Source organism: Dipodomys merriami, unplaced genomic scaffold (assembly GCF_024711535.1).
Source record: "Dipodomys merriami isolate MVZ:Mamm:240054 unplaced genomic scaffold, mDipMer1.0.p SCAF_10, whole genome shotgun sequence".
In the NCBI taxonomy this organism is placed as follows: Eukaryota; Metazoa; Chordata; class Mammalia; order Rodentia; family Heteromyidae; genus Dipodomys; species Dipodomys merriami.
In genome coordinates this window covers 5,120,306-5,129,529 of record NW_027202271.1, presented here as the reverse complement: position 1 = coordinate 5,129,529, position 9,224 = coordinate 5,120,306, and the positions used below count along the sequence as shown (strand labels likewise).

The following is a 9,224-nucleotide window of genomic DNA, read 5'->3' as shown; positions in this document are numbered from 1 at the left end:
AAATAAACAAACAAAGCAGTACATGGAGAAAAAAAATGGTTGCTTGGGTTTTTTCTCCCCTGTGTAGAAGATTGATGAATAGTACAACTTAAAAGTCATTCAAGGAGGTTCAGAGTAGATCGAATTTCCTTGGAGGGATAACTTTTCATTTCCAGTGCATCCATCCATCCAGGTATCATTTGAAGAACAGACCCTGAGAGCTACAGCAGTCTTTCCCCTTCTTCCAAATACGATTGTTCTTATTTTTTTTTTAATAAAAAAAAAACCACCTGAGCATCCACTTTAGTGTGATTACTGTTTTTTTTTTTATGAGCTACAGTTTCAGGGAAACAGGAGAGGTCCACTCACAAAGCTGTACTTTCTGAAATGAAATGTGTTGAGATGAAAGCCTCAGAGTTTCTCTCTCCAGCAGCGTCTGATACCTCTTCTCATCCCAGGACTTTGGAAGAACACCATCCGCTACTGCAATGAGTCAATGCTATTTTTGGTCAGGTTTCTCTGTGTAGGAAGACAAACATGAAATGGTTTTTAAAAAAATTTGTTGTAAAGGTGATGTACAAAAGGTTTACAGTTAAATAAGTTCAGTAATGACTATATTTTGGCTTTTTTGCATAGTTAATTGAAGATAAGAGTATCATGAACTTTCCTTCTGAAGCTGGATTTGAACTGTGATCCTTAGATCTCACCCTCTTCATCATCTAGGATTACACACACGAGGCACTGGTGCCCAGCTTGTATTTTTCAATTCCACTCTGCATCTAAGGTTAGAGCAACTACACAATTGGAATTCTGTTCTACCATACTTAACTAGAGGAAAAGAGTTTGGGCCTTTCTAAGAGAAAAAAAAAATAACAGAAAAGACTGTAATGATCACTAGCTTGATTTAATAGTTGTACATTGTACGAAGGTATAGATTCCGATGCTCCAGACATGTACTAATGAATGTCAACTTTTGGGACTTTTTCCTTTCTTTTTAGCGGTATTTTGGTTTGAACCAAGGGCCTTGCACTTTTTAGGAAAATGCTTTACCATATGAATCTTGTTTCCAGGCCTAAATATGTCTTTTTTATATAAAAAAATAAAAGTTGCAAAGTGATCTAATCAAAAGTAGACACTTGTTGGGTGTCAGTGGCTCACACCTGTAATCTTAGATACTCACAAAGCTAAGATCTGAGGACTGAGGTTCAAAGCCACTGGGTAGGGAAGTCTATGAGACTCTTATATTCAATTAACCATCAAAGAGATAGAAGTGGAGCTGTGGCTAAAGGGGTACAGTGCTAGCTTCGAGCATAAAAGTGTAGGAAAAGTGCCCACACCCTGAGTTCAAGCCCCAGGACTGGCACACACACACACACACACACACACACACACACACACACACACACACACACACACACACAAAACACATTCATACACATACACAAAAAATGAGACACTGTTCATTTGCTTCAACTTTATTACTGGGCCTCAACATACCTTTCACTGCTCTTACATACCAAACAATATGGCTTTATAGTATAAACTTCACACTCTTACAAGGGATTGGAAAGCTTTGAACACCAACTAAACACAGTTTGGTTTTTGTAAATTGTGGAAGCTCAGATTACTACTCAAAACTCATTTTCTTTTCCAATTTGACAGAAATTCCTGTTACCCACTTTCAAATGAAAAGTAATGATTCAATTGAAGCCAACAGGTAGAATGGAGTGAAGATATGATTTAGCAGATGCTTTTATTCTTTAACAAAATAGTGGAACCTAATCTATTTTTTTCTTGCCAAATAGCTATCCTTTTATTCTGAAATCTTAGTGAAAGTTTATTTTAACCTAGAAGTGGAAAGCCAATTTTTGTTTGCATTTTTACTATCTTGATCATTTTCTTTGCTGTTCAGAAGTTTCAGTTTTTGATATATGCCAGTTTGCCTACTTTTGTTTTAATTGCCTATGTTTTCAGTGTCTTTATAATCATTTCCAAATCTAACACAATGAAGATTTTCTCCTATGTTTTCTTTCCAGAACTTTAATGGCTGTATGTTTAGGGCTTTTCTCTATGTAGAGATAATTTTTGGGGAGAGGGAGTACTGGGGCTTGAACTTAGGACTTGAGTGCTGCCTCTGAGCTTTCTTTATCTAACACTCAACCACTTGAGCCACAGCTCCACTTCTGGATTTTTGCTGGTTAATTGGAGACATGAGTTTCATAAACTTTCCTGTCCAGGCTGTCTTAAAACCATGATCCTCAGATCTCAGCTTCCTGAATACCTAGGATTTCAGCCACATTGATGCCCAGCTAGGGATAATTTTTATATGGTATAAGATTAAGTTTTAATTTTGTTTAAGTTTGCAAGTGTCTATTAAATATAACTTTCAGCATCAGTTGTTGAAGAAACTATCTTCTCAGTGTAATGTAGATGAGAGAGAGAAAATGATACAAGGGTGACACTGAGCATCCTATTGGTGATGAATTGATCAGAAATAAACTATGTTCAACTATGCTGTGTGTTTATTAATACAAATAACTACTCTATGTTGTTAGGACAGTACTATACTGTTTAGAATATTGTGGCTTTGCTGTATTTTGAAATCATAAACTGTAGGCTTCCAACTTTGTTTCTCGTTAGAGGCTGACTTGGTTGTTCAATTCGAGATTCATATGAAGTTTAAGATTTTTTTTTCTATTACTAAAAACAAATTCCATTGGAACTTTGAAGGGATTGACTATGTTGAAGTGGAGCATTGTTTTGGGTAGCTGGGCATCTTAATAATTCTTAAATAAATGAAAAAGAGACATTTTTCATTTGTGTTTACTTAAATTTCTTTCATTAGAATTTTGCTATTTTATAGGGTGTGAGACTGTTAAGTTTATTTCTAGGTGTTTTGTTTTGATATTATTGTAAATAATATTATATTCCTCATATCTTTTTCTGAAAGTGAATTGTTACTGTACATAACACACAAGGTTGTTTTTTTTTTTAATCTTATCACTCTGGTGATTTTTGTTTGTTGGAGCTTGAACTCTGTCAGAGTCTGTCCTTCTTTAGTTTTTTGTTCAAGGCTTTGAACATTTTTGCTCAAGATTTTTTTCTCTACAAAATAAGCCACTGCTCCATTTTCAGATTTTGGATGGTTAATTAGAGATGAGTCTCACAGACTTCTCTTCCCTTGCAAGTTTTGAACAGTGACCCTCAGATCTCAGCCTTGAGTAGCTAATATTACACTGAAACCCAGCATGCTTTAAAATTTTAATTTATAATTATAATTATTATTATTATTATCATGTGTAATTGCTATTGCTAGGATTTCAGTACTATGTTCAGTAAAAATTCAAGAACAAGATGTCTTGCCTTGATCTCCATCTTAGAGTAAAGTCTCCGTTCCCTTTTTTATGTTTTTATACTTTCCCTTTCAATCAACCCAATTCTTTTAGAAACAAAATCCTAGTGGTGTTTTTCCATTGAATTATGCTTTAGTGGTTCAAAGTAAGGTAATGAAAAATACATACTAAAAAGGTAAAATAATGCAATTTTAGTAGCATACCTTGTATCTTACAATGATGCTGGGCAAATATGGTCATAATACTCAGTGTACATGTAGATGAGAGAGAGAAAATGATGCAAGGGATGACACTGATTAAGATGCATTGTCCATATCAGTGGACATCTTAAGTTGAAACCCATTTTTCAACTATTTGAAGATAAAGAAAGAAAATTGAATTATGAGAAAATTTCTTTCCTAATTTTGACTTATTGTGTTTGTGCCCTGTATTACTTGGAGATTCAATTGAATTTTCTGCCAAACAGTAATCCTCTAAACTACAGGAACAGATTTCTAGCAAACATGGATATACGATTGATGGATTTTGATAGGATTTTAATGCCATCTACACAGTCCTAGCCTCCTGATAGGTGATGTGAGACAGATGAGGAATGCAATTTCTTGGTGCTTGCTTTCCAGAAAGAATTAAGAAGTAGGACACACAGATCTGAAAGTATCAGAATGGTAGTGATGAATTTAATTTAATTTAATTTTCCTAGTCTTGGGCTTTGAACTCAGGGTCTGGGAGCTGACCCTGAGCATTTTTGCTTAAGGCTACAACTTACCATTTCTGCGTGAGTAATTGGAGATAAAAGTCTTACAGATGTACCTGCCCTGGCTGGCTTTATATTATAATCCTCAGATCTCAGCCTTCTGAATAGCTAGGATGACAGGCATGAGCTGCTGGAATCTGGTGTAAATTGCTATTTTATTTTGTCTGGGAAACATAGCTGTTTTCCCAGAAGGTTCAGTGAACAGGTGCTGCCATCCACCATCATTACAGCAACTTCCACTGTAAGATGGATACTTGCTTCAAGCACGGGCTCAGGAGCCTCCACCAAAACTAGCCTGCTGGCCGTTGGGTATTTCGGGCCATTATACCCACATAAAAGAGCCTGATTTTTGAGGCATATAAAGTGTGCATCTTGCTTGATAAACACAGCTGAGGTCTCTAAAAGGATCATAAACTGGCAAAGATTGTGTCGATGTTTAGCAGGCATATAAAACTCAGAATGCGCAAGACTAAATCTTTGCTGTTACCTCTACAGCTGCTATTCTTACAAGTCTTCTCAATTCAATTGTATGGAAATTTTATCTTTCAGGCCAGAAACTATACATTTGTTTGTTTGTTTGCTTGCTTGTTTGCTTATTTATTTATTTGTTTGTTTGTTTTGGTGCCAGTCTTAGGGCTTGAATTAAGGGCCTGGGCACTGAATTTTTGTGTTCATAGCCAGCCTGGGCAGCAAAGTCTGTGAGACTTGCATCTACAATTAACCACCAGAGAACCAGAAGTAGCGCTGTGGCTCAAAGTGGTAGAGGCTAGCCTTGAGAAAAAAAGCTTAGGGACAATGTCCAGGCCCTGAGTTCAAGCCCTGCCATGATGAAAAAATTAAAAATATATAAGAATATGTATGCTCATGATTTTTAAGCCACTCTTATGATCATATTCTAGTCCAAGCTATTCTCTACTCTTGCCTTGGCTTTAGAATTTTTCTTCCTCTGCTTTGGTTCTTCTACTATCAGTAGCTTGAAGGTCCTAGGCAGACATAGCGTTAGTATGATTTAAAAATGTATGTCATGTGTCATATTGTATTTTCTATTCATCTCACTTAGAGTAAAAGCTAAGTTGTTTGGGGGTACCTGTGGCCCTCCCTGTAATCCTAGTGACTCCTCATGCAGAGACCTGGAGGGTTGAGATTTGAACCCAGTCAGGGCAGAGACGTCCATGAAACTCTGTTTCTAGTTCACCAGCAAAATGTTGGACTAGAGGCATGGCTCTGGTAGTAGAGTGCCAGCAGTGAGCAAAAAGGCTGAGCAAGAGTTCAAGCCAAGTGTTGTTTATTTGCTTGTTGTTGATATTTTGCTTTGTTTACCTCACCAAGCTCTTTCTCATCTCTTATATAGTCTTCTCCAGTTACCTCTCTGATATCCTTGTCTTTTCAACAGCATGTGTCTCTACTCAATTGAACTGGTCAGGCATTCTCTCACTGGAGCCTTTGTATCAGCTCTGCTGGAGGCTGGAGTGTTCATTTCTCAGATAGCCACTACCTTACTTCTTCACTGTTCTATTCTGAAGCCAAGGGTTTATTGAGGCCTTCTCAGGGAATTGGAAATGTTCCTGTCCATCACATTCCCTGTTTTATATAGCCTTTTTTTGTTGTTGTTATACAGTTTTTGAAATTATCATTTTCTAGCAGGTATATATTTTACTTATTTACCTTACCTTTTTAAAAAAAAATCTAAAACACCTGCTGTTCTCTTTTCTATTTCTTTATAAAGTCATTGCGCAAACAGTACCAGGTATACAGTAGATACTCAATTTAAGAAAGGAGTGCTTTTTGTTCTTAAAAATAGGAGGAATTTAACTTTTTTGCTTCATACTATGAAGCAAGACAAAAGTAACACCATATAAAATAACTATAAAATATCACTCTCATCGTATTTTATCAGATTTACAGCATTCTGAGCATGGTAGGGGTTGTTTAAAGCAATAAGAAAACATCAGGTTAATTGGGTACCGTGGCTGCTCAGGAGGCTAAGATCTGAGGATCCAGCCCAGGCAGGAAAGTCCATAGGCTTATCTCCAACTAAGTACCAAAGAGCCTGAAGTGGAAGCGTGGTTCAAGTGGTAGAGCACTAGCCTTGAGCACAAAAACTCAGGGACAAGGCCTAAGTCCTGAGATCAAGCCCTAGGACCAACACACACACACACACACACACACACACACACACACACACACACACACACACACACACACACACACACACACACACACACACAAATAATACAAACAAACATACCAGGTCAAACTTAGAGTATGTGTTGACCTACATACAGTAAGAAACAAAAGAAGTAATGGTTAGGTTTTTCATGACTTTATTGCAAGAAAAATCAAATATAGGACAAATGGAATAAGCCAGACTTTTCTCACTGTAAACTCTGGGTTTGGGGGCAGTCATAGGCATATGTGCTGCCTTAGGCTAGCCTGCCTGCAGCTTTGAGGCTGGGTGCGCTGCAACACACCTTGCTTGGCCAGCCCAGGTCACCCTGAAGGTCAAGGTGACATGGAGGTGATAGTCTCTGTTAGGCAATTATTATGCTCTTGGCTGCTGACATCACTGCAGCTAGTGATGCATGTATGAGCAGAGAACTCTGCATAAACACGACCTCCACCCATCCCCACCTTGCCTGGGCCTCTTTCTAAAGCATGTCCAAAACAAGGGGGAACCTAAAAGAGCCTGGGGAGCACAGTGCGAGCCGGTTCGTCCTGTGAGCTGTGAACACGCTTGAGAGGACTCAGCTAGGCCGCGGAAGCAGCAGTTAGGAGCTCGGGACTCAGCACTGCGCCCCCACCAGGCCGGCGCGGGGAGTGCGCGGGGAGAAGGCCGCAGAGCCGCGCTCCAGGCTAGGCCCCAGGGCCTTTCAGGGTGGTGACAGCTCACTCAGTGATAACTAGTGACATCTGGGCTGAAAGGTTCAAATCCCATTGCTAGAAAGGAATCTGTGGTGGTCCATGTTCCAGACAGGGCATTCGACACTGAGTAAAAAAAAAAAAAAAACATTACCAATCGCTTGCCTATGCATTGGAAAGCCCATAGGTAATGCGTACCAACTAGAAAGGGTTCATTAGACAAGGGAAGAATGGACCACACCCCACTCCACCCCCCCAAAAAAAGAGAGAAAATGGATAGAAACTGTGCATAGGCCAGAAAGCCACAAAGAACAAAAAAGGACAGCCAAAAGCCAGCTTCTGAAATCCAGCTAATCTCAATAGGTACCTGTATTCAAATTATACAATAGAAGGTAATGCAAAGTTGGGTGCTGGTGATCATGCCTGTAATCCTAGCTACTCAAGAGGCTGAGGTAAGAGGAACGCTGTTTGAACCCAGCCTGGCAAGGCAGGAAAGTCTTTGAGACAGAAAAATCTAGACTTGTAAACTGCAGAATGCATGGAAAGAAATTGAGCCTTGTGTCTTACCTTCTTACAAGGCAGCGCTTCAGATCTCTGGCGGTTGCTACCAGAGTTGGACTCTTGCCTCGGGGCTGTGGCCTTGCCTCTTCCTCTGTCCTCTGAGCCCACCAGCACCTCTACTAGGTTGATCTCTAGTGATGGAACAAAGAAGGAATGTTGGTTTTAGGACAGATCCGGACTGTAGTAGATGGACAGAAATTCAATTCACCTCAAAGAGAGATTATTTATCAGGTTGAATGATTACTCCTAGTTTCATTAAACTGTATGCACGCTTGATAAATCACATTTTTTTTAAGGAGGCCATTGATGCTTTAAATGTATGGACCAACTCAGTATTTTGGACTCATCAAATCTTTCCCAATTTCATAAAAGTTGAAATTCGGTGGCCACAGATTATACAAGTTAATGTCTCTTCCCAGTCATATTTGATGTACTGTTCATAGTAACTTTTCTAGTTCTGATGGATGTTTTCCCTCTCAGGCATATTTTTCTCTTAGAAATGCAATTAAAGCAGCGCAGATGCCTTACCATGGATGAGTGGATGAAGAAAATGTAGTATATGTATACACAATGGAATTTAACTCATTCATCAGGAAGAATAATATTGTGTCATTTGCAGGAAGGACCTGGAGGGGGGAGATATGTGAAGCAAAGTAAGTCAGGCTCAGAGAAAGAAATGGCACATGTTTTCTCTCATATGTGGAAGTTAGATCTAAATCATGAGCACATATGAAAACATACTCAGGCCATATTCATATTTAACAAATATATTAACTAAAGCATGGTATACTCAGGGGGGAGAATTCCTTTGGACAACTACAGTTTAACAAAATGAATACCAGGGATTTGAAGAATGTTTTGTCAAGGAGAAGAGAGAGATCAAAGGGGAAGGGGAGAGATGAATGGAGAGAGGAAGGGAGGGAGAATGTGGTCATAATACTCAACGTGCATGTGTGAAAATGGAAGCAGAGAATTGAGGGGAGGGGTGGGGCTGGAGGGACAGGGGAAATGATGGAAGGGTGACATTATACTCATTATACTCATTATACTCATCAACTGACATGCTGACTTGAGACTCCTTTGGACAACTACTTAAAGATGATGAAAGATCATTTTTAAAAATGGAAAAGGAAAAGAACTGCAAATAACATTTGTGTCTTGCACATAGGTCCAACTCTGATGATTCCACCAACACTGGTTCTGAATTGTAGCCTCACTCTGACAGCCCAGCCCCCAGTGTTTAATCAAAGTATTGGCCAGGTATTAAAAATATCTCAGTGTTTGGGCAGCCATTGGTTGGACCAAGAACGCAAAGGATTCTTTTAAGCATGTCCCAATATGTTATACTGGCAGACTGGCTTATGGAAATTAGAATTTGGTGCATATTACACAAGTTTCTGAAAAGAAATCAGTATTTTGCCTTTTGTCCCAACACACAGAGAAATAAAAGGTCAGGTCTGCACAAAGTCCTACTATCGGCTAACCTCATGAATTTTGATCAGCTCACATTGTCTTCTGTTTCCAGCTGCCCTTCCTACTAAGTTCTTCGGTTTTCATGTTCTGATCTGGGTTTCTCTCTCACCGTGAGGCTGATGTTTCATACACACACACACACACACACACACACACACACACACACACACACACACACACACACACACACACACACACAAAAGATACCATACAGAGGGGTTACAGTTACATGAGCAAGGTAATGA

The 9,224-nt window shown here is 39.1% G+C and overlaps 1 long non-coding RNA gene across 1 annotated transcript; it reads right to left on the bottom strand.

The window, feature by feature from the left end:
* Positions 1 to 397: 397 nt before the first annotated feature.
* LOC138836219 (uncharacterized) lies at positions 398 to 8,129 on the bottom strand. Its single transcript, XR_011374928.1, has 3 exons — positions 8,035 to 8,129; positions 7,513 to 7,637; positions 398 to 498 (listed from the first exon to the last, which is right to left on the bottom strand). It is a non-coding gene; the product is annotated as an uncharacterized lncRNA (long non-coding RNA).
* Positions 8,130 to 9,224: the final 1,095 nt, after the last annotated feature.